This window comes from Tursiops truncatus, chromosome X, assembly GCF_011762595.2.
Source record: "Tursiops truncatus isolate mTurTru1 chromosome X, mTurTru1.mat.Y, whole genome shotgun sequence".
Classification (NCBI taxonomy): Eukaryota; Metazoa; Chordata; class Mammalia; order Artiodactyla; family Delphinidae; genus Tursiops; species Tursiops truncatus.
Genome location: NC_047055.1, coordinates 4,468,229 through 4,495,862, shown reverse-complemented (window position 1 = coordinate 4,495,862; position 27,634 = coordinate 4,468,229). Strand labels below are relative to the sequence as shown.

Here is a 27,634-nt window from a genome sequence, read left to right as displayed (position 1 = left end):
TCATTCTCCCCCACCTCTTCCTCTAGAACTGTAATTTCATGTATGTTAGACCTTTGGATATTGTTCCATATGTGCTAGAGGCTCTGTTCGTGTTTTTGTTGCCTAAAATATTTTTCTCTCTGTTCTTAAGATTGGCTATTTCTATTGTTCTACCTTAAGATTACTGAAACTTTGCCTCTTCCATTTCCATTCTGTTGTTAAGCCCATCCTATGATGTTTCTAATTTTTTTTTCAGGTATTATATTTTTCCAGTTTTTGAACTTTTATTTGGTTCTTTTTTTTTAATGGTCCCTATTTCTCTGATGTGATTTTCTATCTTTTCATTCATTGTGAGCATATTTTCTCTTACTCCCTTGAGCATAGCTATAATAATCACTTTAAAATTCTTTTTTGCTAATTCCAGCATCTGGGTCATTTCAGGTTTGTTTTCTGTTGGTTGTTTTAGCGCTTGCAAATGGATCACAATTTCCTGGTTCTTTTTATGTTGAATAACTTTGGGTTGTAGCCTGGATATTTTCAGTGTTATCTTATGGGTACTCTGGATTCTGATTTATTCCTTCAAAAAATATTGATTTTATTGTTTTGGTGGACAGTTGATGTGGTTAGATTTTAAACTCTAAACTTTGCTTCTTGGTGGTAGTTGAAATCTTAGTTCAGGGCTTTGATCTTTAGCTAAATCCTTTCCCACTTATGTGTGGTTCAGGAGTCAGCTGAGTTTGGGAGGGTCTATAGACAGAAATTGGAGCTCCCTCTGTCTCTGGCTCTCTTCTTTCCAGGATTCGCCCCTTACTTTCCAATGGTTGTGGTCCTGAACTCTGTCCTATAGTTCTTCATACCAGCAAGATTGTTAATTTACTGTTGGTGTCTTATTCTTGGTGTCCTAGCCACTTAGCAGTTTTACTTTGCCCTCAGTCTAAAAGCTGTAAAAATGGGTAACTCACCTTGTGTCAACTCCCCTTCAGAATAGACCTGCTTCTGTTCATCCTCCAGTCTCTTCATATTGTGGTTTCTTTATATTTTTCCCAGAGTATATAGTTGCTCTCTACAGGAGGATCAGCAGAAGAAACTATGCTGTTCCGTTTTGCTTTCACTCTTGCCAATTTGTCCTTAATGTGGGATTCTGTCACAGAAGGGAGTCTTGGCAGGTCAGCTTTGAGAATGCATAGGGGCTAGATTCCTTCAGCTGCTTCAGTCCTTTTTGCCACAGGCCCCTTGCACTCACTTGGTATTAGAGAATGTACAACCCATTCCAGTTTCACCTGCTATTCTCAGTTGTCCCACCGTACTTTCCAGGGAATACCCATGGGCTGTTTTTCCTAGTGAGATTCTATTCCACTAGAGTTGTTGGCTGTCTTGGATTGTAATATGTAACTCTGAGGAGAAACTAAACCTTAAGCCTTGGCTGGTGCCCCTCAGTGAGCTTGATAGGGAAGAGATGCCTCCGGGGAGAAAACCTCTAGTGTTACAAATGGTGACTGGGCCTCCGCATTCCTTTCTTTCAAGAGAAGCCTCTCCCAGTTGTAGTCCTGGAGCTTTCAGGGTTACTGTTGTGTGGATGCAGGTAGGGAAGAACTCTTAAGGGACAGCCAATCTATATGCACGTTATCTAGGACCCATCATTCCAGCCAGCCCTGAATTCCACCCCGAAGTTACCCTGCCACCCCTGGTGGGTACAGGTCTATGGCTAACATGCCTTCCGGTGGCAAAGGGGCAGAAAATGGTCTTCTCAGGGCAAAGATAAGGAGAGAAAAAGGAGCACATTAAAAAAAAGTTTCCCACCTTAACCTCTGTCCATTGTTCCTGTCCTTCTTTTGCAGGCTGCCTTCCCACCCTCTACCCCCCGCCCCAAGTCCTACCCAACTCAGCTCCCTGACCCATCCACCCTTTGTTTTCCTAGAGGTTTCCTCCCTGCTTCTATGCTACTTTTATAGAACCATTCATCTCTGGATTCTGTGATGTGTCCTGGGTTGGGTTCTGGCCAGTTTGTAATTTTGCAAGTTTAATAAGAACTGGGATAAATACCTCTCTTTATTTAAAACAATGAAAATACCTAGAATTCTTTAGGTATATATTTCAGGACATTGGAACGTAACAATGAGAGATTCCTTCTGAACCGTAGAAGACCTTCGAGAATTTCAAACAATGAAGAATAATTGATCCTCAGCTTTGGGTGCTTCCCCAGTTAATGACATAGACATAATATTACCATCCATGGTATAGATGTAAAATGTACCTTTACAGATGTATGTTCTAACAGTATAGGAGACGATTTTTATTTTCATAAAATGTCTCACCAATAGGCTAGAAAGTAATGAATGACTTTTCCTGTGGCGTTATTGACCAGACATAGGACTCTGGTTGCAATATTTGTTATCTAATAAAACTAACAATATCTGATTAATTTTTTTTCCTGTACTTATGGGCTTTGTTTATAATCTTATGAGGGTAAGTTATAATTTATAGCTTCTAAAGAGATGAGGATTATAGAAAGTTTGAATGAAAAACAAGCCATATAAAATTCCTCTAACTCTTAATTTTGTCTGAACTATTAAAACCCAATTAGACAAGACCAAATTCCTGTTTATTAGAAGCTTCAGAAATCTTATAAATGAATACTAACATAGTTATGGGAGTCCATTGCTTTCTACTCCATGCAGTCTTTTGCAAAAAGGCATTGTGTCCTATTAATAACAAGTGTGTGTTCCATGAATATACTCATTCACTTGGAGAAGACAGCCCCAACCATTTACAATCCAGTGATTCCAACTGTTTAAGCAAATGAGTGCATGAGCCATTAGCCAGCTTCTTTCCTTCTTACATCTTCTCTCATTAGTACTCCATCCCCATCCCCATGTCTGTCAAAGCTCTGTTCATGTCCTACATGACCAGCTCAAAAAATATCGAGCCCAATCCCTGCTCCATAAGACAGAATTGATTGTTTCCTCCTTTCTTCTTCTCTAACACCTAGCCCAGAACCTGACCTGCAGTAAGTGGTAGGTGAATGCAGTAAGAGTAAAACCAACTGCAGAATGTTATCATTTTTAGATTGTCCACAAAGATGGTGCTTTCCAAAGGCCTTTCTCCTTTACTGCCAAGACCCACGCAAGTGTGCTAACCAGGACAGACCGCTTGTCTAAGATTTGCTGTGGCTATTTATATCGGAAGCGGAGGGAACCAAGAAGCACGGCACTTACTGAGCCTGTGGATGCCTGCACTAGCTTGCCTGTGCTCGAGGATGTAGGGCAAGGTACTCCTGATTTGTGTGCTTGGCCGGGGCACGCCGTGAGCACGGAGACGGGCCTCTTCCATCAATCACAGGCTTCTGCACTCACCGTGGCCCAACTACAAGGAAGTGTGTAACAGATGTGTTTGGTGATATTTTCAAGGGGAAAAAAGTACTATTAGAATACAAGGTGTTGACTTTCTTCTACAGAAAACATCCCCTCGTGTTTCAGCTGAAACCCTTTGAATTTGGAAGCCTTTCAAAGAGCAGTGGCTATCCCTTTTCTGTTACGTTGATGAATGAGTTATTCACCTCTGCCCCCTCCTCATGTGTTCCTCATTTGAGGCAAGCATGATGCTCGTTTGACTTTTGCATCCTCAGATTAATTCCAAGTGGAACAACCTAATACATCTCCCCAGGGTCAGAGCTTAAATTCTGAGGACATCATTTTTTGTTTTCAAATGAAGCTGACTTCGAGAAAGAACAGCCGACCAAGAAGCATTGCTGGCCTTCTCTGCTTTGCCAAGCATCTCTCGCGAGAGAAGAGCTTGTGGAATTTGGCTCCATTTCCCACAGCCCTGGGATAAGGGTCGCATGTAAACAATAATATCCTGTGCTACTTGGGCCTCATTTAACCGTCTTTGTTGCTTTAGAGGACCTGCCAAGTAGGGTGTTTCTCAGAGCTCATGCTTGACATTCCAGAAACTCTGTAGGGTCCACTTCCAACATGGAACTCCATACCACCGAGCTTGTGACTGTTGGTGCACTCCTGATGGCCACCGAGCTTCGCGTTGACACGTTTTTTTCAAATCACATGGGAAGTGTACCCTCTGTGAAGAATGAATCTGGTCCTCTGAGGGCGGGCCTGTCATTGCAGGAGGCCTCTGCACTTACCACTTGGGTGTTTCCTTAGAAAGCTGCGGTAGCCTGGAGCCTAGGATGACCACGTTTGCTGAACTAGGAACAGTGAGGTGATTTTTGCAAGCTAAGCTGTTGTGTTGTTGGTAGATCAGTAAGCTGGCAGTCAGAGACCTGGGCTCTACTCCCCAGCTGACTAGCTCTTTGGTCTTGTGAAACGTCCTTGGTCTCTCTGGCCTCAGTTTTCACATTCTGAGATGATAGAATATGCTAGGTAATCTCTACATTCCTTTCTGGCCCTAAATTTGATCAGGTGACATAAAATAGTAAACAGCAAATTGGGAGTCAGGAAACAGAAGCTCCCAGTCCAGGCTCTCCTGCTTACTAACTCTGACTTGGGACAAGTCACTTAGCCACCCAGCCTCAGCTCTCCATCCCTGGAGAGGCCAGGGTCTCCTCTACCTGCCTCACCTGGTGATTGGGCTGATCAGGTCAGGAAACATCTTTCACTCAGCACTTACTGAGCAACTGCCCTGGGGCACCAGCTTGATGGATGGCGAAGATGTAAAGGTTATTACATCATCTGTTAGTTAGAATCTAGTGAGCTCTTCCTACTGCCAGGCACTCAGGTATGGTATCCCGTGTAGTTTCCATTTTATGGATAAAGGAACTGATGTTCGAAGAGGTTGAATAACTTGCTCAGGATCGTGTAGCTAAGCAGAGCTGAAACTGAGATTTGTACTAGTATTCTGTTCTTCATTTTAAAAGTTAAAAACATCTCACCTGCTGCCAAGGAGCTTGTGTTGCTATTATTATTGCTTTTCTGGGCCACAGTGCCCGAATCCCATGACCTGGAAGCTGCATGCACGCGAGGCAAAGGAGGGGACCAGTCTGGCTGGGGCTGAAGGAGAGGTTCTCTGTGCAGACACTGCCTGGAGCAGCACAGTCAGTGAAAAGCCCTGAGGTGCAGCCCAAGTCCATAAAGTGCATTGCTCAGGCTGAGGGACCAAATGGACCAGGCGTTAAGGTCGTAGATGGGGAAGATGTGGAACCAGCAGTGAGGATAAGAGCGACGCTGTGGCTCATAGGCCAGCAAGAAGTGCTTGGGTCCAGTTGCCAAGACAAGCCATTCTTTGAGGCTAGTTTTGAAGTGTCCTTACCTGTAGGAGAAAGACAAGGGGCTAAACGAGTTCTAAGGGCACCCCCATGTCAGACGTTCCCCACGTCAGCAGGTCTGCAGAGCCTCCAGGGCTCTGAGCAGCAAAGAAGTGATCTCGCTGGGTGGGCCACTGTCCTCCCTCAGAGTGTGACCCTGAGTCCCTGAGATGCTAGGATTCTCTTTTGATTATGTCAGGAGCTGCACTGGCAGGACCCCTACCCCCCACGAAACAAACAGCCCAGCTGCCTTCCTGCTTTGTGACACTCTTCCCAGGGTGGCTCCGCCATCGGGGGAAGTGGTCTTTCCGGCTTGCAGAGGGTTGTCCAGCCACACCTAGTTCCCAGGGACGTGGCCCAGCTTTTTGTGCTGCTGCTTTACCCCTCTAACCCCACTGCTTTCTCCCACCTCTGCTCGCCCTAGGGTTGGCCCGGCCCCGAGAGAACAGTTGTTAGAAGGATGGTGTTCAGCCTGCTAAGACTTGTGCGGCTGGAATGATGGGCTTAATGGCAGAAGCAGGCCAGGCAGTGGGGGAGAGGGAATCGAGCCCTGGTGCTGGATACAGACACTGGGCCAGAACACATGCTTGGGGAAGTGGCCTTGGTACAGGCAGAGGCAGGCAAGTGGGTGCGGAGCAAGGGAGCAGGCCCAGGGGCCGCAGTGACATTCTGGGAAATGGTCAACATTGAAGGGTCCACAGTAACTAACTCAACAGTAATAGCAATGGCAGGAGCAGATACTTATATCGATGGGCGCTGTACCAAGCACTTAACATAGCTTTACTCTTCTGATCTTCACACCAATCCCATTAGGTAGCAATGCTCTTTCCCCACTTTACGAATGAGGAAACCGAGACACCGAGAGGTTCAGTAACCTGCTCAAAATCACACAGCTAAAGAGTGGGTGTGTGAGTATTGCTTGGATCTTCAGCCAATTGGGGAATCATCATCTAGAAGTCCCCTCCTTAGTGGCCAGACCCATCAGTGGGCCAAGGTTCCAGCTCCAGAGAAAAGGGTGGGCAAGGCCAAGGCCGGGCGGAAGGGCTCATCCACCCAGCAGGCATGCATTGAGGACCATCCTCCGTGCCACGTGTTGGGGGAAGAGACAAGTAAGATATTCTCATCTGCCAGGGCGCTAGTTCTAAAGGGGGCAGAGATAGTTGGTAGGACAACATGGAGAACTTAGGGATAGGAATCGAGGCAAGAGGCTAGTTGTTAAGACTGCGTCAGTGTAAGAGGTGGGCTTGGGGACAGTTCTGGTCCGGGAGCATCACGGCTTCTCAGGCCGCTGTTCTGGGGGTACCAGATCCAGGAGAGCAGCCTCAGGGCTAAGGCCAGGCATTGGCCCCTATGCCTGTGAATGGGTTGGTCTGGGAACTGGGTTGGGCTTGAGCCTCTAGGCGTAAGGATAAGTGGGTCTAGCTGTGGGGATCTGAGTAGAGTGGGGGAATTGAATTGGGGGCTCATGGAACAGAAACCAGGAATGACACCTCAGCTCCTGTGGAGCCTGTTTCCCTGCTACTATTCCTGTGGAAGCATTGGCCCCAGCTGGGGTAGAAAGCGAAATTAATTTGACACCAGGAGATCTGGGCTCCATATGTTAGTAGAAACTGTGATGTCTGAACATTCTTGCTGGGATCGCTGAAATTCTTAATAGAAATTCCAGGAAGACCAGAGACATCTGGGAAATATATGTGGATTGAAGTGGAGAGGAATACACAGTCTTTTGGGGAAAGTTTCCAGGATCAAGAACCAGCTTTTTTTTTTTTTTTTTCCAATTGTTTTCTCCAAAGTGACACGTTAAGTAATGTATGTGAAAGGCTTTGTAAACTACAGGGCAGGACCCCGGTGCAAGGCCTTGTTAACATCTTCATTGTTCCAGATCAAGGGACTGGCGACCTGAGGAGTTCACAGGAGGAGATGGAAGCATTTCCGCTCCCCGCCCCAGCACCTTCTCTCTGCAATTCAAAAGAAATATTTGGAGCAGATTCTTAATTCTCTGCTGTGCTGACTAGTCACATGTACATCATCGACCAGGGCCACTGCTACCTGCCGGCAGGGCTCGGATAGGTGCAGGAAGAGGCGGGCAGAGCCCCTTGCCCCTAGCAAGCTTAGCCCGTCTCAGTAAGACCGTGAGACCCAGGAAAGTTCCGTGGATTAGAACCCTGCCTGGGGGTCAGGCTGCCGGAGTTCAAATCCTGGCTTTGTGACGTCAAGTAGGTTACTTAATGCCTCGTCTATAAAATGGAGAGTTAAACGTTAGTTTCTGCCTCACGGGATGGTTGGGTTACTGACTGCCTGTAAAGTACTCAGCCCAGCACCTGGCCCACCCTCAGCACTGGGTAAACGTCAGCTGCCCTTATTCTCCTTTCCCTCTCCTCCACCCTCCTCTTCTTCGGCCTTCTCGGCCTCCTCCCCCTTCGATTTCCCCTCTTTTTCCTCCTCCTTCACCATCAGAGGGCTTTCTCGTGGCTTGGTGGACTAGGGACCAGGTCAGCCCGGCAGGCTGTCGCCTCTCTGTGCTGCTGGCCTAGTTTGGGTAACTAGATCTGGGTCCCTGAGCCCCTGCATTCAGAGCACGAGCCCTCCAGGGCTGTGACTGTGCCTAGCCCTTGCCCCTTCCCGTCCCAGTCCCTGTGACTGAGGTCCTGCCCCCCAGTCTCAAAGCTCCCCGATGCCTATCACTAGCTGTCCAGACACACTGGTTCCCTGACTGCTCTTTTTGGTAATAGTGGCCCACCCAGCAGAGATCCTCTGGGTGTGGGGTCTTTATATCCTCACCTGCCACCCTACACTGTGACCTCAGATGACCTGGTACTTATCTCAGTGAACCTTTCCAACAGCCCTGTGAGGTTGCACACTTCCCTTATTCATTCGGCAGACACTTGATCACCTGCTCTGTGCCCTTGGAGGTGTGACCAGCGTGGCACAGTGGAAAGGGAATGGGGGTATTGGAAGAGGCCCTCAGGCAGGATGACAGAGTGGGTAACCTGAACTCCTGAGTCTCACAGACCCACACTTGAACCCTGGCTCTGCCACTCACAGCTGTAACCCCACTTCCCTATACCTCAGTTTCCTTGTGTGTGAAATGGACGTATGAATAGTCGCTATTTCACAGACTGCCTTACAAGCTTCATTTTCTGCTCTGCGCTCTCACATAATTTGTACATTCCTCATATTTCTAGTCCGCATTGCAACGTATTCTAATTCCGTCTGCCTTCCCGGCTGTTTTTCTGAGCCCCGGAGGCAGGAACCTCTTGTTTGTGTTTGTATATCTAGTGCCTCCCCTAGTGCCTGGCCCAGAATATACATACGTTCAATAAGTCGATGCTGAAATGTTAGCACCATGTGGTCATTATTTTTCCAGATCTGTCTTCCTCGTTAAGCTGGAGGGCAGATATGTATTTGTTTCAGTGTCTGCAGAACGCGGCAGGGCTCTGGCTTGGGGCAGGAACTCAGTAATGCTGATGAAATGAGTGGCTGGACGAGTGGGTGCGTGAGGGAAGGAATGAATGAAGGAACAGGTGGAGGCTGTTGATTAAGACGGTTTCTTAGAGGCTCACTATTACTAGCGAGGTCACTGTCAGCCTGAAATTGATTTGGATGGATAGTAGCAATGTAAGGTAAGGGATACTCTACTTTCTGAGGCCTGATCCTCCTCAGTCTTGTTCGAGGATTCAACACCGTTGACCACCATTTCCCTGAAATCCTTTCCTTGTTTAGTGTCCGTGAGATTGAACTATTTGGGGTTTTCTCCCGCTTTTCTGACCCCTTCCTCGTTCCTCGTTTTGTTTTGTTGGTGTTGAGTCTTCCTTTTGCTCTTCCACCTCCACTACCCACCTCACTGTGATCTAAGTATTCTCTAGGTTTTGGACTGGGCCCTTTCTTCTTTCCCAGTGAAATTAACCGAATCCCAAGGTTTCACTCCTTAGAGGCGTCTATATGAACGACTCCCAAATCTCTCTCCAGCCCTGACATTTCTTCTGAGCTTCAAGTGTGCATTTTTAAGCTCCTGCTGCACATCTATACTTGGTTCTTTGGCTGTCTTCCTGAACTTCATGTTTAAAATTCTCATCCCGGGACTTCCCTGGTGGCGCAGTCGTTAAGAATCCGCCTGCCAATGCAGGGGACGCGGGTTCGAGCCCTGGTCTGGGAAGATCCCACATGCCGCGGAGCAACTAAGCCCGCGTTCCACAACTACTGAGCTCGCGTGCTGCAACTACTGAAGCCCATGCGCCTAGAGCCCGTGCTCCGCGGCACCGCAATGAGGAGCCCGCGCACCACAACAAAGAGCAGCCCCGCTCACTGCAACTAGAGAAAGCCCGCGCGCAGCAACGAAGACCCAACACAGCCAAAAATAAATAAAATTAAAAAAAAATAGCATCAAAAATGTGTTATTAAAAAAGTGAAGCACAGAGAGGTTAGGGAACTTGCCCAGAGTCACACAGCTAGCAACTGGCAGAAAAAGGACTTAAAAATATAAATAAATAAAAATAAAAATGAAATTCTCATCCCTTTTTCCCTAAACTTACCTCTTTCCCCATCTTCTCTTTTCTCATTTCCTCCATCTTCTCTTTTCTCATTAGCAGTAGTGCCTTTCAGTTTTTTTAGCTCATATATATATATATATATATATACATATACATGGCATAGTCGTTATAATACATCATCATATATATTATATGTAGTTATAATACATTACATATGTTATATGTAATGTAATAACTACTATGCTATTATTACATCTAACAAAATTAACAATAATTCATTAATATCATTTAATACCCAATCCATATTCAACTTTCCCTGATTTCCCCAAGGATATCATTTTATAGTTAATTTGTTGGAGTTCGCACCCAAACAAAGCCCACACATTGCACTTGGTTATGTCTCGTTAAGTCTTTTATTGCTTTTGAGTTGTTGGAGAAACCCGGTCATTTGCCCTGAAGAATGTCTCACATTCTCAATTGGCTTGATTGTTTCCTCGTATTGTCCCTTGAACTCGTTTCTCTATCCTCTGTAAACTGGTAGTTATGTCTAGAGGCTTTGATTAGATCGAGGTTGAAATTCTGGGGAAAGAATACTTCACAGTCAAGGCTGTGTACCTTCTATCCCGTTATTTCATGAGGCAAATAATGTCTGATTGCCCCCACTTTTTAGCTATACTAACATTGATCAGTGGGCTCAGATAGTATCACCTGGAGTCCTCCATCATAAAGATCCCATCACCCCTTCCCCTAATGGCTTTAACAACCAGGGATGATTACTGCTTAGGTCCATTATTTCGTTAAGAGTTGCAAAATGGCATTTTTCTAATTGTTATTCCTTCTTCATTTATTAGTTGGGGCTTTTCTATAAAGAAGAATTTTACTTATCAGCCATTTAGTTACCTTGAATTACGGTGTAAACAAAACAAGAAAGGCAGGATAAATGTTCGATACCTTCCTTTTAAAAACATCAATTTTCGGAATGAGTTGGTATCCTAGCAACCTCCAATGGTGACCAACCAAGTCTTTTAAGTATTGCTATGAACCAATGGATTTTTAATGTGTTTCGATCCATTTTAGTCGTTCATTTGGTTGCTAAAGTTGTCTCATCTTAGGTCAGTGAGGGTCCTTTCAAGTTGGCCTCTGTTTCCTTTTGTCATGATAGATTTCTTGATTTTTGGTTTGATGAGGTGTTTCAGGCTCATCTTGTACAATTCCAAACCCAGTCCTGGAGTCAGCCATTTCTCCAAGGAGCTCTAGTTCCTCTTGATGTAAAATGGTATTAAGAGAGCACAGTCTGGGAATTCCCTGGCGGTCCAGTGGTTAAGACTTGGAACTTTCACTGCGGTGTGCAGGTTAAGTCCCTTCTGAGGGCTGGGTTTCCTCACCGCTGCTAGGTTGTCAGGTCTTTTCTTTTTAGTTAAAAGAGTTTAGAAAGTGCGTATTTTTTAAAAAGGGAAAGTGATGAGTTCCTAGTGATAGTTCAAAGTTGAATTTAAGAGTATAGGCTTTTACTTAACATCTTTGATTTTGTAACTGTCTCTTCTCTCCCACTCTGAAAGTCCTGGTTCCTAATGATATTAATATAATTACTTGCATTCCCCCATATTATATCTGTAACAATTTCAAAGGAACAATTCCAGTGTTACTACCAAGACTACCGAATGCAATTTAAGATGTCTTTGCTCTTCCTTTTGCCTTTAGAATAAATTCTGCTAGGGAGGTAGTCAAAGTACTGTGTTTTAAAGTCACTTGAAGTAATTTTTCTCTGTGTGGTTATGTTACCAAGTTGATACACAGTTTGCTTCATTTTTTTTTTCTGGGTTTTGGGGATTGTTTTTCCTTCCCCTGTTAAATTTAATTTGTATAAAACATTTACATAGTTCCAAAGTCAAAACGATATAACAGGAGATATTCTAAAAGTCCTGCTTCCATCCTGCCTCCATTCTTTATCCTCCCTCCCTCTACAGCAATCATGTTTATTAGGTTTTGGTTTATGCATCCATTGTATGTTTGAATATTAAACAAGTGAGAATAAGTAGTTTTCCATCCCCTATTTCTTACACAAATGTAACATGTACTACAAACATTGCTCTGCTCCCCCTTTTCCACTTAACATGTCCTAGAGATTGTTCCATGTCACCGTATGGGGAACTTCCTTGCTCCTTTTTTTTTTTTTTTTTTTTTTTGCGGTACGCGGGCCTCTCACTGTTGTGGCCTCTCCCGTTGCGGAGCACAGGCCCAGCGGCCATGGCTCACGGGCCCAGCCGCTCCGCGGCATGTGGCATCTTCCCAGACCGGGGCATGAACCCGTGTCCCCTGCAGCAGCAGGTGGACTCTCAACCACTGCACCACCAGGGAAGCCCTCCTTTTTTTTTTTAACTGTATAGCATGCCATCCCAAAGAGGAACCATAGTTTGTTCAACCAGTCAGTCCATATTGACAGATATTTGGGTTGGTTCTAGTCTTTTGTTATTACAAAGGATGCCGCCACATGTGGTAGAGGTGTCTGTCCCATGGTTCTCCGGGCTCCAAGCCTCAGTGACATTCTCAGCTCTCCCTTCTGCCTCCTTCTGTACATCTAATCACTTCTGAACCCTGGTGATTATTCCTTTGTACTCTTCTTGTTTCTGCCTTTCCGTCTCTGTTGCTCTCTCCCAACTTCAGGCACTAGTTGTCTTTGCCTGGATAATAGCAATAGCAGTACAATCTCTACTTATTTTCTTCCCCAAGCCAGTCTGTGCTGCACACCACAGCCAGATTCATCTCCTGAAATAATTCTTTTGTCGTGATCTCTTCTCAGCCTACTCAAAAATCTTCAATAATTGCATAAAATCTAAATTCCTTTGTTTGGCATTCAAGGCCTTGTGAACTGACCCAAATTTCCTTTCCTGATATTCATTCCCTCTACTTTGGTCTATAGGCATATTGCTCTGCATATGTGATTTACCAAATATCTTTATACCTTTATTATACCTTTATACCTTTATACCTTTTTACCTTATTACCTTTATACCTTATCTATTTTTCAAAGTTCCATTCGAATTCCAGATCTTTGGAAACCCTACTGGGACCTCAGCCCAGGCTCTCTTTCTCCCTTGAGCTGCTATTCTTTGTGATATCCATTTGAAACTGAGCATAGACTTAGCCCCGAGCCAAATGGAAAGCTCTTATTAAGACCATCTGGTCACTACTGTGAGACCTAAGAAATTCATTGATACATTCATGAAGCATTAACTGAACATCAGAGCAGCATCCCAAGGTGAGGAAAGTGGACCTCTGGATTGTAGGGTTCATTCTGACAGTGACCAGGAAGGATGTGGGATTCGATCTGCCTGGAAGCACAGCTAGGAAGATGTTCCAAGGGGGCAATACTTGACTGAGAAATGTGGTAGTAGATTGTGTGTCCCTTCCAAATGTGGATTTAATTCCAGTTCAAGGAGAAGAAATTGGACTTTTGTCTGGGGAGAGGGTCTTGTCCAAAGGCTATTGAGTCCAAAATTCCCAAATCCTGGGAGAGCACTGCTTTTGCCACCTTTCTCCCATCAAGATAAAACACAGCATTTTGTTTGGTGAGAACCTAGGACTCATCCAAGCCTGACATTGCCTAGGCCACCAGCCATGTGACCAGGTGATTGACCAATCACAAATTACAGAACACTGCATTCTATACTGCTTCTTTTCTGTACTTTTCTTGTTGGGGTTGCATTAGCCTTAGTTTCCTAAATTTTGTTTTAAAACTTCGCCGTCTGGGACTAGAACTATTTTTGCTTTATTTATTTACAATTTAACCTTTCCCCTTTATTTCCAAAAGGATTTGCAGAAGCTTACCAGTTTAAACATAATGCAAAGTAAGACATAGAACAGAATTGTCTATTTGAAAAAGAAAGAGTCGATATCACCAAATACTCTGGATGAGTGGAATGCTATAGCTGTTGAACACTGACATTAACTCCGGATTTCTTGGCAGTCAAGGTTAAGGGTTACAGTGGTGTGTATTATCTGAGAACCAGAAAGCAGCTATATTCCTCTTTTAAGATCATCTTCTCCCTGACATGAAACTCAACTGAGGATTTGTCACAAGAACCTTGCATAAGCACATGTGGTAACATAGTGACCCATGTCTTTAACTTCTACAAGTGAAACAGAATATAACACAGAAATACCAATCAAATCAACAATGCTTATATGAATTGAATTAGGGTTTTGTTTTTGTTCTTGTTCTTGTTTGTTTGAAAAGTTAATTCAACTTGCATACACTGCTAGCTGAAGGCTGAACTGATACAACCACTTTGGAAAGCTAAACAAACATCGACCCTATGACCCAGCAATCTAGCCCGTAATTCCACTGCATGTATTCACCAAAAGACACATACGAGGATGTCCATTAGAGCATTATTTAGTGCCAGCCAAATAACAGAAACACCCCAAATGTCCATCAACAGTGAATATATAAATAAATTGTGGTGCATGTATACAATGGAATACGGTACAAATTAACAAGAACATGGGAAACTCTTACAAACATGTCAATCAAAATAAGTCAGACCCTAAAGAGTGCATGCGCTGTGTGACTCAAGTTCTATAAAATTTGGAAAGAGACAAAATTAAACGATTGTATTAGAAATCAGGAATAGTGCTAACTTTCAGGAGGAAGGGGAGGAAGATGATGGGCCTGACTGGGCTTCTGGAGACTGGTAACGTTCTATCTGGGGGCCCAGGTAGTGGTTACTTGGGTGTGTTCACTTTATGCTCATTCATTGAGCTGTACAGGTATGAACTATGCACTTTTCTATACGTGTGTTATACTTCAGCAAAAGTTTCAGTATTGATACATGAACATGATAAGATTTCAAACTATATAGAAGAGTGTACAGTGCAAGGGAAGTAACTCTCCCACTCTAAACTCCCATCCCCTCTCATCAGAGTCTATTACTATTGCCAGCTTCCTGTGTATTCTTGAAATGTCCTGTAATAAACAATGGTGTGTACATGTCCATAGGTACATCTTTATTCCTTTTGTTATTTACAAAAATGGAAGCACACCACATGCATTGTCCTGCCACGTGCTTTTTCCATGTAACACTATGTCTTGGACATCTTTTCCTATCAGTGGTTGGGAAATATCTACCTTCTTCTCTGTCAAGGCTCCGTAAAGTATTCCATTGTGGGGATGCACTGTGTTTAACCAGTCCTCTATTAGTGAACATTTGGGATTTCTCCAGTTTTTAAAATATGACAATGGTATATTAAATATTAAAAATATTTTACACATATCCTTGCACACCCGTGTGGGGTACAGTGGACTTTGGCATCTTTTGTTAGATTATTTAACTACCACACACAGTGAAAATCCCATATAGTCAAAAACACCCTTAAAATTCCCTTAGGAAGGCCGACATACCATATCTTTATCATTCCAGCAGAGTCTGTTTGCCTGTTTGTCCTCCAGTATTGAAGTAGATCTCTGGGTCTTTGGCTCAGCACCTGTTGAGATGAGCTTGTAGTTATGAGCCATGTTGAATGACATGTATGCATCTTTAAATACCAGCATCACAACGAGACGCTCACTCTGTGAGAGGCGCATGGGGATGGAGACTTACTGAGGGATTAACAGAATCACAGCATCTACTTTACATTGTCTCTAGGGCAGAGCAGGGTCATTGAGAAGAATGGTAGGCACAACTTGCTACACCATTTCAATTGTTGTCTTCTGTCTCTCTCAACTCTCTTTCCTCTATCTTTCTGTCTCTGTCTCTTTCTGTCTCTCTCACACCTTTCTCCCCTCTCCCTCTCTGTATGCTGAGTGCCTACTTTTGAATCTGTATGACTCGCATATGCATATGGTGTGATTCCACTGTATATCTGTAGGATCAATTCCAAGATGTGGGATTTTGTATGTATGTCTCTTCAAATCATATATATGTTTTGTATCATTTCATTATGAAAAAGACATACAGAAGCAGATAGAATTATATAAGGATACCCCTAATCCCATCACCAAACCTCAAAAATGATCAACCCATGGCCACTCTTTCATCTATACCACATTCACTTTCCCTCTTTCTGTAATATCTTGAAGCAAGTTGCAGACCTCAGCTGTAAATAGTTCAGGATGTATTTCTAAAGTGTTAGGACTCTTAAAAATATCCACTATGCAATGATCACAGCTCAAAATGAACAAAACTTCACTAAAATCAACAAATATCGAGCCAGTGTTCCAGTTTCCAATTATCTTACAATTGGGGTAAAAGGATTCTTGTTTGTTTGAATAAAGCCCTAAATAAGCCCTAAATAAGAAGCCTGTAATTGATTGATATAGCCTTTTAGTCTCCTTTAACCTACAGGTTCCCCCCGATCTTTCTTCATCTTGCAATTTATTTTGTGAAGAACATGTATTCTTTTCCCTGTAGCATTTCCCACAGTCTGAATTTTGCTGATTGCATCCCCATCGTTACATTGAATAGGTATGCTAAGTACCCTCGGACTCCGTGTTTTCTCTAAATTAGTAGTTGATTTTAGAGGCTTAATCGGATTCATGTTGAAGCTTTTTGCTTTGGTTTTGGTGAGACTATGTCAGACATATTATCTGGTTGTCTCTTTTGATGTCAGCCACTGATGATCAAGTCTAGATTCATTCATTCATGAAGGATTGCAAAATTGTTATATTCTTAGTTTATATTTCCTTCTTTATTTGTTAGCTGGAATATGTCTGTTTATCTACTACTTGGTTATCTGAGGGCACAGCTTCTATAAGAAGGTAAGATAAATGCCTGATTCAAAATACTGAGCTAGTTCGCCAGCATCTGCAAGTAAAGTCAGTGAGTGATTTTTTTTAAAAGTATAATGATGAATTTATGGATTTAAACATATTTGATGTATTTTAATCCATTGTTCTTATTCATATTGAGGCTTGCATTGGCCATTGGGAGCCTCTTTAAACTGGCTCCTTAAGTCCTTTTTACATGACTTTAGTAGTCTTTGCTTCCTTGCTAGGTATGGTAAGATAATCCAGGATCATCATGGACATTCCCTGCCCCAGATCTGAAGAACCACATTTTTAGATATCAACGCAGTATAGTAAAAAGAACACAGTCATTGGAGTCAGATAGACTGGGATTGAATCCTGCCTGTATCTCATACTGCTTGTATGGCCATGTATAACCAGCTTAATATCTACCCACTTCAACTTTCTTCATTATTAAAAGGAGCTAATAACACCTATTTTCTATGGTTCTTAAGAAAATTAAAATTATAGACATGTAACTATAAATATATGTGTGTGTATGTGTGTGTATATATATATATATATATATATATAGAGAGAGAGAGAGAGAGAGAGAGAGAGAGAGAGAGAGAGAGAGAGAACCTAGCATAGAGCTTGGCACATAGTAGGTACACAGAAATTCAAGTTCCCTCTCCATTTCTTGTACTCCTCTTACTCAAGTGACAGCATCACGTCTTCTATGATTACTTAAGCTTCTGTGTTTAAAGTGTGGAATGTTCTCTTTCACATATGGCAGATACTCAATCCATACTTACAAATTGATTTTAAGGATAGATGCCATCAAACAGATGATGGCAACACGTGTTAAGCTCTGTGAAAGTAGGCATTGTCTCAATGCAGTTATTTTTTTAAAAAGCATTTCCTTTATTTTTAGAGTACCCATTCACAGATATTAATAAAAATTCCTTCTAACTATCTCTGCCCAACTCCCCAGAATGAGGTGTGATGGTGATGCCAGCCTTCCGTTGTGTTAAAGGAAGGAGCATGGATGATTCAAAAGGGTAATCCAAGACAGTGTCACTCCAAAGACACTCATTTCAGTTTGAAAGACATCATTTAATAGATGTAGAGCAGATCCCCCTTCTTAAGTGAGCTATACTTACACTACAATTCAGATGACTTTTCCTCAAGGTCACAGCAGCTAAAGAGGATAATAAATCCAGAATGTACTGAGCAAGCCACAGAAGTCAACGTGGCATGACACGGTTACCCTAGATATTCTGCCACTCCTGTGTTGCTCTGGCAGTGTCCTCAACTTAGGATCCGAATTAGGAAATTGTCAGGCAGCCTCAAAGTCCCAGCTGTAGCAGCCACTGGAACAGCAGGTGCTGCAAAGAGCACAACCTTTTGACAATTAACTAAAAGATACCGGATGAAGGTGGAAAGAGTGGTGAGGAGAAGAGTCACCTCAATTAAGCAGTACCCTGCAGTGGCCTTGCATAGCATCTATTCTAGGTTGAATTGGGGTTTTGAGAGGACTTGCTGGATGATTCTTTTGCCCGGCGGCTGCTTCCCCCAAAGTACCCAGTGAACATGTTGTCATATGGTCCTGTGCACTCAGAAGATGCTGACTTTCAGCTAGGGCAAGCTGTGTGACCACCCATCCATGGGGCCCGTTCTCCAAGCTGTCGTCCTGTGTGGCGTGGAGGAAGCTGTGCTGACTGAGGGCTCAGCTCTGGAGCTATTTCCCGTCTTGGGATGGCTACCCAGGATCCCCTTCCCATAAGCCCCTGGGGTCGACTCTTTTTTTTTGGGGGGGGGAGGGGGTCGACTCTTAATCAACATAAGGGCTGGCTCTGTGCCAGAGCCTTTAGGGGCTCTTTCTGTGCATTCTGACACTGAATCCTCATATCCGGTGTGGCAGGGTGGGTATGAGGTGCACATTTGATAGACGAGGAATTGAAGGTTCAGAGAGACTCAGTGGCATGTCACAGATGCTTGACCTCCCCGGCTTTGTCCTGGCTACTCCCAGACTCCATTTCCTAGCCGACTTTTCTTTCATCTTAGGGACTTCACTGCCAATCAGCCCCTGATGGGAAGTAGGCAGGGGAGAGCAAGTATACCAAATAAGGAAAGGTGATTCTGGCTGTATCTGAGATCTCCTAGCCCTGAAGTTACAATTCTAGACCATAGTCTGATAAGAACAGATGTATTTAGAGCCGGGTCAATGAAACCAACTATTGGAAGTGCTCCTGTCCTGGGAAATCTGGTGTTCTTGGTTAACACAGCTTTGAGTCCTCACTGACTCCTTTCCTGCTCTCTTGTCATTTACTCCACTGGCCTTCCAGGAATGGTGAGGTGACCCCCCGCGACTCACAGGTACAGTGTGGTTGGGCTGCTAGCTGAGCCCTGGACAGACTGCATCTGCAGTCCACATTGCTCTAACCAAATGGGCCACCGTATTTTTCAGGATTGATGCTGGAACAAAAAGCTGTGTCACCATGTAAGGCTGTGGTCAAATAGAGAAGGAAGCCAAATTTGGGTATGAAATATTTAATCTGAGCCAATCAGACCCATGGAAGCATCATGTCAACGCCAAGTAACTGTCAGGAGTCGAAATTATTTGAACATGTGCTCAGTATATTTAGTATTTTTCTTGTTTGTTTTACTTTGTGATAAAGGATTGCAGATAAATGAGAAAAAAATGAGAAGGAGAGATACTATTGAGGTTTTTACCTCATCTCAAAAGATTATTTTTGTCACAGGGCATCTGTATAATAGGTGAAAAGCATTATTAAATAGAACAATTTTGTTTGACAGGAGAGTTCAGTTAGGAAACATTTTCTTTGGGAATAACATTAAACATTGTATTTTTTTGTTTGTCTTTTTATTGTTGAGTTGTAAGAGTTCTTTATGAGAAGATGTGGTATATATGTACAATGGAATATTACTCAGCCATTAGAAGAAGGAAATAATGCCTTTTGCAGCAACATGGACGGACCTAGAGATTATCATACTAAGTGAAGTAAGTCAGACAGAGAAAGACAAATACCATAGGATATCACTTAAATGTGGAATCTAAAATACAACACAAGTGAGCCTATCTACGAAACAGAAACAGACTCACAGATATAGAGAGCAGACTTGTGGTTGCCAATGGGGAGGGAGGGTGGGGGAGGGATGTAGTGGGAGTTTGGGATTAGCAGATGCAAACTATTATATATAGAAGTGATAACCAACAAGGTCCTACTGTATAGCACAGGAAACTCTATTCAATATCCTGTGATAAACCATAATGGAAAAGAATATGAATGGAATATATATGTATATATATATATATATTTGTATAACTGAGTCACCTTGCTGTACAGCAGAAATTAGATACAACATTGTAAATCGACTATACTTCAATAACATTTTTTTAAAGAGTTCTTTATATATATCTAGATACAAGTCCCTTATCAGGTGTATGGTTTGCAAATATTTTCTCCCATTCTGTGGGTCATCTTCTCACTTTCTTGGTTATTTCAATATATGGTTATTAAACGACACATTTCTAAATAACCCATTTCAAGATAAATGAGAAAATGTTTTGAACTAAATGGAAATGAAGACATGACATTACAAAATTTGTGGAGTGCAGCTAAAATAGTGCTTATAGAGAAATGTTTAGTGTTCAGTACTTAGTTTAGAAAAGAGCAAAGGTCTAAAGTGAGCTATCTGAGCTCCACTGTAAGTAATCGTTGAAGCAACTGTCTACGAAGCATCATCAGAGGGGTCTCCAAAGCAGTCAGGCCAAGCTTGTGCTTGCAGCAACAGTGTATGTCCACATCGTCAACAACATTCCTGATACTGTTAGACTTTACTATTTTGCCAAATAGATGGGCATGAAAGGTGTCTTCTTGCTTTAGTTTGTATTTCCCTGATAAGTAGGGAGTTGACTAGCTTTTCATATCCTGAATGGTCTTTCAGGTCTCATCCTCTGTGCAGTGCCTGATCATGGTTTTTTTTTTGTTTGTTTGTTTTGTTTTTCTCCATTTTAGTTGGGTTGTTTGTCTTTTGCTTTTTGACCTGAGAATGTTTTACGATGTTATAAATGCGAATATTTGCCACTTATATCTGTTGCAAATATCTTCCCGCAGTCTGTAGGTATCTTTGAACTTCATGTTGTCTTTGTTCTATAAATGTTTTAATTAAAAGAAGTCAAATTTGTTAATATTTTATGGTATGGCTTGTGTTTTTCTCTTAAGGAGTCCTACCTTATCATAAATATAGTCTCCTTTATTTTCTTTTAGTGTTTTAATGTTTTATTTTTACATATTGCTTTATAATTCACCTGGAACTTATTTTTGTATAGGGATTTCCTTTTTTTTCACTTGGCTATCCAATCATCTAAGCACTATTTGTTAAATAGTCTATCCATTCCCTGCCTCTCTGCTGTTCTATCATTGTCATATACGAAGGTTCCCTACATCTGAGCTTTCTGTTCTGTTTCAGTGGTCTGATTTACTTTGCCCCTATGCTCATACCACATAGTTTTATTACTGTAGGCTCATAAGAAATGTTGCTGTCTGGTAGCATGATCCCCTGCTCATTCTTTTCTTCTTCTTCGTGAGTGTTTTTTTCATATCCTTGCCCCTTTGCTCTTCCATGTAAATTTTATTGTCAGCTTGTCAAGTTTGATGAAAAAATCTATTCAAATTTTTATTGAAATTGAAATGAATTTATGGATCAATTTTGGAAGAATTGCCATCTCTGTAATACCAAGTCTTCTCTCTTGTGAAAAGAATGTGTTTTAGAGGGACCTCTTGAACTATCTGAAAGTGGTCCCACCTCCAGGGATCTCACTCAACAAAAGCCAGAGTCAATGATACTTATGCTGAAGTACCTTGAACTGTGTGTAGAATTCAGTCTAAGTGCTATGTTCCATAATTGTCAATTGTACATATAAGGTCAACCCAGTAGTGTTTGTCTCCTGCGTTCTTTTATGTTTTTATTGCCATATCTGTTTATTTGCTCCAGATCTTAGGCACTCAAGGACTTAGAACAAAAACCAAGGCTGGAGAAGAACAATGAGAGGCTAAAGAGTTCCACTTCTTGGTATGTAACCACATTCTCTGTCTTCAGTGAGAAAATTGTAGGATGTAATGCAATTGGTCCAGATTGAAAGGGAAAATTTTGAAGTCTTTTGATATAAAAAATGACAACTATCCTCTGAGTTTCTAGTTTGTTTTGCTTTTTCCATTTTCATATGCTCTGGGGCTATTGTTCAGCTACATACAGCATTATCACCAAAACCATGACTACATAATGCCTATAAAAAGTTATTGCTGAGTACTTAGACACAGGACCAAATTGTCCAGTGTTTACCCTCATGTGTTGGTGAAGACTTTTAGCCACGGTTTCAGAGTCTACCAGGCATTTGCCTATTTGTCTGCTATGGAACAGAAGCTTTCCAGCCCTGCACTGTTTCCTCCCATATCTGGACACTTAGGCCTATTCTATCAATGTTTATTTTTATTAATTAATAGACTTTTTGGGGAGTTTTAGGTTTACAGAGAAATGGAGCAGAAAATATAGAGAGTTCCCATATACTCCCTCAGTTTCCCCTATTATTAACATCTTGCATTGGTGTGGTGTATTTGTTGCAATTGATGAACCAATATTGATATGGTGTCATTAACTCAAATCCATAGTTTACATTCGGGTCACCGTTTGTGTTGTACAATTTTATGGTTTTCAGTAAATGCATAACGTCATGCATCCACCATTACAGTACCACATGGAGTAGTTTCTCTGCCCTAAATATCCCCTGTGTTCCACCCCCGTCACTCCCCACTTACCCTCAAACTCCTGGCAACCTTGGATCTTTCTCTTTTTTTTTTGTCTTCATAGTTTTACCTTTTCCAGAATGTCATATATATTGAACCATACAACATGTAGCCTCTTCAGACCGGCTTCTTTCGCTTAGCGATATGCATTTAAGGTTCCTCCATGTCTTTCCATGGCTTGAGAGCTCATTTCTTTTTACTCCTGAATAGTATTCTGTTGTCTGGATGGACCAGTTAGGCCTATTCTTAATCCGTTGCTCTTTGATGTACCGTTAACTGTGACAGACAACCCCGGACTCTAAATTACAAAGCCCTCTATGCCCAACCGTCGTCAAGGACCTATTTGAACAACCAGTCCATTTAAACTCATTTCCTGGCCAATGCAAACAAGTGATCATTGGGATCAGAAAAGAAATTAGCCAAATTAATTGTCATTGACTTGACCAGACAATTCTATCACGATGGTCAGACTGGTGGGACTTGTGGGTCTAGCCTGAGAAGTAGGCCGGATGGTCCAGTGCGAGGAGCCTGGGCCCAGGAGTCAAGCTCTCTGCGTTTTACTCGCAGCCCTACCACCAACCTGCGCTAACCACTCCCCACTGTGGACCCCAGTCTTTGAAGGTCTTGGCAGCTTTACTGAGGACAAATTCCAGAAGAGCTGCAAGTCCTCTCTTACTGATCGGCCATCTCACCTGTGGCATGGGATGTCATTTGTATGTCAGAGTATATATACCCAGGCAGCAGGCCCAAGGACTCACAGACAAGCCCTTTGTTCTTCCCAGGGGATGGGGCTGTCCTGCATGCCCCTGAGGGCTTTGCAGAACTTTCACAGAAAGGAGCTCGGAGACAAACAAAGGGTGACACTGAACACAGCATTTTCTTTGACCCTGGAAAGACCTTTTCTTCCTGTATTGTTAGACCAAAACAGATGCAAAGGCATCATCGATGATTAATGCTGCTGGATGGAGCTGGTTCACTGTAGATCTGGACTCTCCTCTTCTGCATGTCTGTGGAAATCACAGAGGGCTACTGCCCTTTGGAAGTTGCAGCTCCCCTTTGCTCTCAGGAACTGACTTCCGTGAGTACCTCTGAAGTTTTGAGTTTAAATATTAGCTGGTTTTCACAATGAAGTCTCCCCACTTTTCATTCCCTGCGTCTTTTGGGGGGCGGAAGGTCGTTCTACAGGGTTAAAACAGAAACTTAGCATTCGTTCCTTCTTCTGCAAATTAATTTGGTCCACAAACCTCTCCTGAGAGACTCTTGATTCTATGCTGGGCCCTCGGATTGAGCTTGGCAGTGGACTCTGTGGAGACAATGGAAGTTCCTCTGACCTTGGGGAGCACACAGGGCTGGACAGTTTCAGGTCATGGCCAGGAAGCCTACCATAGCCCCAGCTGCCCAGTTAGAAACGCCTCACTCCCTCAGCCATCACTCACCATTTGGCTTCTGGGGTTCAGACTACTTACATCGCACATGGGTGCTGGCAAAGCCCACTCTCTTGTCTCCCTTGCTCCAGGCTATCCTCACTGTGAAGGACATTCCTCCCACTGTGAAGTCATGCGTCCCGCTCCGATGGCCTGGCTCTCCCCTGGCTTCAGAACGAAGTCCCAGCCGAGGCCTGGTGTTCAGGGCCCTCCTCACCCTAACATTCTACTTCCTACTTAACTTCCAAGATCTCGACCACCCCTTTCCCCAAATCGTCATGCTTCAGACATCCCAGACTTATGGGTACACGGGACGCTCAGGTACCAGAACCTGATTGTCAAGGCCCTCACCCCATGCTGTATGGAGAAGAGAACCGGCACAGAGTATTTCCCAGAGCAACCTGGAGTCTCCAGGAGCACGGGCTACCAGGCTCCTTGCTGCAGATGCTCACACCCTCTTCCATGAAGGAGACCCCCTCTGACTGCCAAAGATCGAGGGAGGGAGGCGCAGCAGGCAGGCCCCCCAGACCTGTCCTGAGAGGAATGGGGAGCCTGCCTCCCAGTCTGATATGCTCCCGCCCACCCCAGGCAACGTTGCCTTCAGCGACTCTTTATTTATTTATTATTTATTTTTGGCTGCACTGGGTCTTTGTTGCTGTGCGTGGGCTTTCTTTAGCTGCGGCGAGCGGGGGCTACTCTTCGTTGTGGTGCGCGGGCTTCTCATTGCGGTGGCTTCTCTTGCTGTGGAGCACGGGCTCTAGGTGCACGGGCTCAGTAGTTGTGGCTCGCGGGTTCTAGAGTGCAGGCTCAGTAGTTGTGTCGTACGGGCTTAGTTCCTCCGTGGCATGTGGGATCCTCCCAGACCAGGGCTTGAACCCGTGTCCCCTGCATCGGCAGGCGGGTTCTTAAGCACTGCGCCACCAGGGAAGCCCCTTCAGTGACTCTTAACTGACCATCCACTGGGCACCAGGCACTGGGCTGGTGCTGGGCCCCTGGCTTCAAGGAGCTCATGATCCAGCAGGGGGGATAGAGCTCTATAAGTGGGTACATTCATTTGCTAGGATTGCCGTAATAAGGTACCACAGACTGGGTGGCTTGAACAACAGAAACTTATTGTCTCCTGCTTCTGGAGGCTGGAAGTCCAAAATCAAGGTGCTTGCAGAGTTGGTTCCTTCTGAGGCCTGTCAGGAAAAGATCTGTTCTAGCCCTCTCTCCTTGTCTCATAGATGGCCTTCTCCCCGTGTCTTCACGTGACCTTTCCTCTACACGTCTGTGTCTTAATCTCTTCTTTTTATAAGGACACCAGTCATATTGGATTAGGGCTCCCCGTAATGACTTCATTTTGACCTAATTGCCCTTTTAAACACCCTATCTCCAAATCCAGTCACATTCTGAGGTATTGGACTTCAACGTAGGGAAAGTGGGGGCCTCAGTTCAGCCCATGACAATGGGTAATGGGAGTTTAGGATAGTAAGGGCCATAAGGGGATGGAGTTCTGGGGCATGCTCTCTTGACCACATGCACACTGCCAGCCAGGACTACCGCTGCCAAGGCCTGCCTTGAATTGAGCAGACTGCTAGTAAGAGGCAGTCATGGATTTAACCTCACAGCCACGTGGTTCCATGTAGCTCTTTCGTCAGCTCAGCCACGGAGTCTTCCAGTTGAGAAGCCCAGGCCCCTTGCTTCCTCTGGTCTGGCCCAGATCCCCTTTGGGAGAAAAAGAGTTCCTTATAAACCTCTTCCTGTCCAGCCCCTGGAGAGCCAAAGGAATATAGGCTTAGGGCACAGAGAGACCTGAATTCAAATCCCAGCCGGGCTACTTACGGCCCTGTGAGTATGGACAGACAAATCGTATCCCTCCAAGAGCCTCCTTTCCTTCTTCTATAAAGTGGGGTGATAACTCTTGCCAGGCATGATTATGGAACTAAAATGAGCATATCCAGGGGAAAGCTGTGGGGCCAGCCAAGCCGGGAAGGTCTTACTCTCCGTGTCCTGACAGAGCCTGGTGTTGGGGCTTGCCTGCAATCACAGTCACTCGATGAGGGTGGACCGAATGTGACCGAGTACATGGGCGGGGTGGGGGCAGTGTCCCTCCACTGCAAGTGCTTCTGTCCTCTGTGCCCACAAACCCAGAGGGAGGGTCCGGGTGTTCTTTTTACACCCAGGGCTGAGGGGAGGGGGGAGAGTTCCCTCCATTATGGAAGGGACAGAAAAGAAAAACAAAAGGTTGGATGCGGATGGTGAGTAGAGAGGCCCAGGAAATGTCATCGATCTGCTCCTTACCAGTGTACACGTGGACTGGCCCAAGCAGGGTCAGGCAAAGGTGCCGAGAGCTATGCCGCCCATCCCCCCAGCTCGTGGTCTAGCACAGAGTAGCCAGACTTCCTATTGCCTTTCTAGGTGAGAAAGGTCTTTTGGGACTTGTGTTAAGCATGGAGTATGACCATATATTGGTTCATTTAATGGTCACTGTCACCATATCAGGTAAGTAAAGTAGTAGAACTGGGATTTGAACCCAGGTCTCTGATTCTAGGGCCGGCCTCCTAGCCCCTAGGCTACACTGTTTATAATGAAAAGACTGGGGGATAAGAGAGGCTGAAGACCTGGTTTCGAGTCCTAGCTCTGCCACATGCTGGCTGTGTGACCGTGGGCAGCCCTCTGAGCCCCGGTTTCCTCATCAGTTAGATGGGGGGTGGCAGGAGTGATAGCCCTGCGAGCGCGCACGTGCACACACACACACACACACACACACACACACACACACACCGGGATGATAGGCCCAGTTTGTCAGTCACTCACTCAAAAACCACATTCTAAGTGCAACTTGTCTGCCCCGTCCTCTAGAAGGCTGCTGCTTTCTATGTCCATCAGACCCACAGAAAAGCCTGGCTGAGCTAGGCCCCAGGAGTCACGTGCAGAGTTGGTGAACTTTGAACGGAGCATATCTGAGAAGGAAGGTCCAGTCCAGTGGGAAAGGGCTTGTCGGGAGGTGGCGCTTCTCCTGTTTCTATTGCAAACAGGTCCTAGATCTACTCAGAGCTCCTCTTTGCTGGGGACATTGTCATCCGTGCCACCACTTTCTTTCTCCTAAGCCCTGGGAGGGGGCTCCCCTCGGGACAAGCAGCAAGAGAGAAAGAAGGTAGCTTGTCCACCCCTGAGCTCTGTGGCCCACATGGTGGGGGGTGGCCTGGAGCACAGGAAGCACCGTGGCCCCGGGTCTGGAAGCCTGAGCGCTGGCCCCAGCTTTGCTCTTGGTTTTACACAAGTCCCTCCCCTCTCTGGCCTCAGACTGAGGGCGTTGACTCATCCCATCCCTGAGCTCCCTTCTCACGCAAAACCTCCCTGCCTCCAGGCCTGTGTTCCAGCTCTGTGATCAGGGAGCTGACAGGCCTTCTGGTCAGGGTAGGAGGTGGCCTCCTGCCAGCCCAGTTGAGGGTTTCATGCGGGTCCTGCCCGCGCCTGCCCCACGCCTACTGCTGGTCAGCCTTTCCACAAGTCCTAAGCAGACACCCGTTCACCGTCCTTCGAGACAAATTCCACGTAGGAAAAGTAACACGCTTTTAAGCAGCCAAGCAGCACTAGGCACAAACCTATTTCTTCACAAAGCGTGTCCACCTCTTGGCCCATCTGCCTCTGAGTAGCCTGAAGCACAGCAAAGATGGTACGTGTCCCGGCCCTGGATTTGGGACTAAGCCTGCCTTGAACATCGCGCCTACATTTCCCCTCCAGTGATACCTCGATCCCGAACGACCCCAACTCCTTCCCACATATACTTGGCCCAGTGAAAGCAAATATTTCAACAGTTAACTCTCTGACCCCAGTCCTTCTCTCTTCATGCTAAATGCCAGTTTAGGAAGGAAAAAATATTTATCTCATTCTTGCGTGGCCCTTTTACACCAGATTGAATGGGTGACAGGCAGGAAAACTGG

At 44.5% G+C, this 27,634-nt stretch overlaps 1 long non-coding RNA gene across 3 annotated transcripts in view; it reads left to right on the top strand.

Annotated features, from left to right (window-relative positions):
- The window catches only part of LOC109550584 (uncharacterized), a 143,129-nt gene that overhangs the window by 104,028 nt on the left and 11,467 nt on the right, over positions 1–27,634 (top strand). For 2 of the 3 annotated variants that reach the window (XR_012329351.1, XR_012329352.1), the window contains one exon: positions 21,473–21,550. This is a non-coding gene — a long non-coding RNA (uncharacterized lncRNA). Of the gene's footprint in view, positions 1–21,472; positions 21,663–27,634 lie in introns of those variants that run through there. The other variant, XR_012329350.1, reaches the window with a different exon arrangement.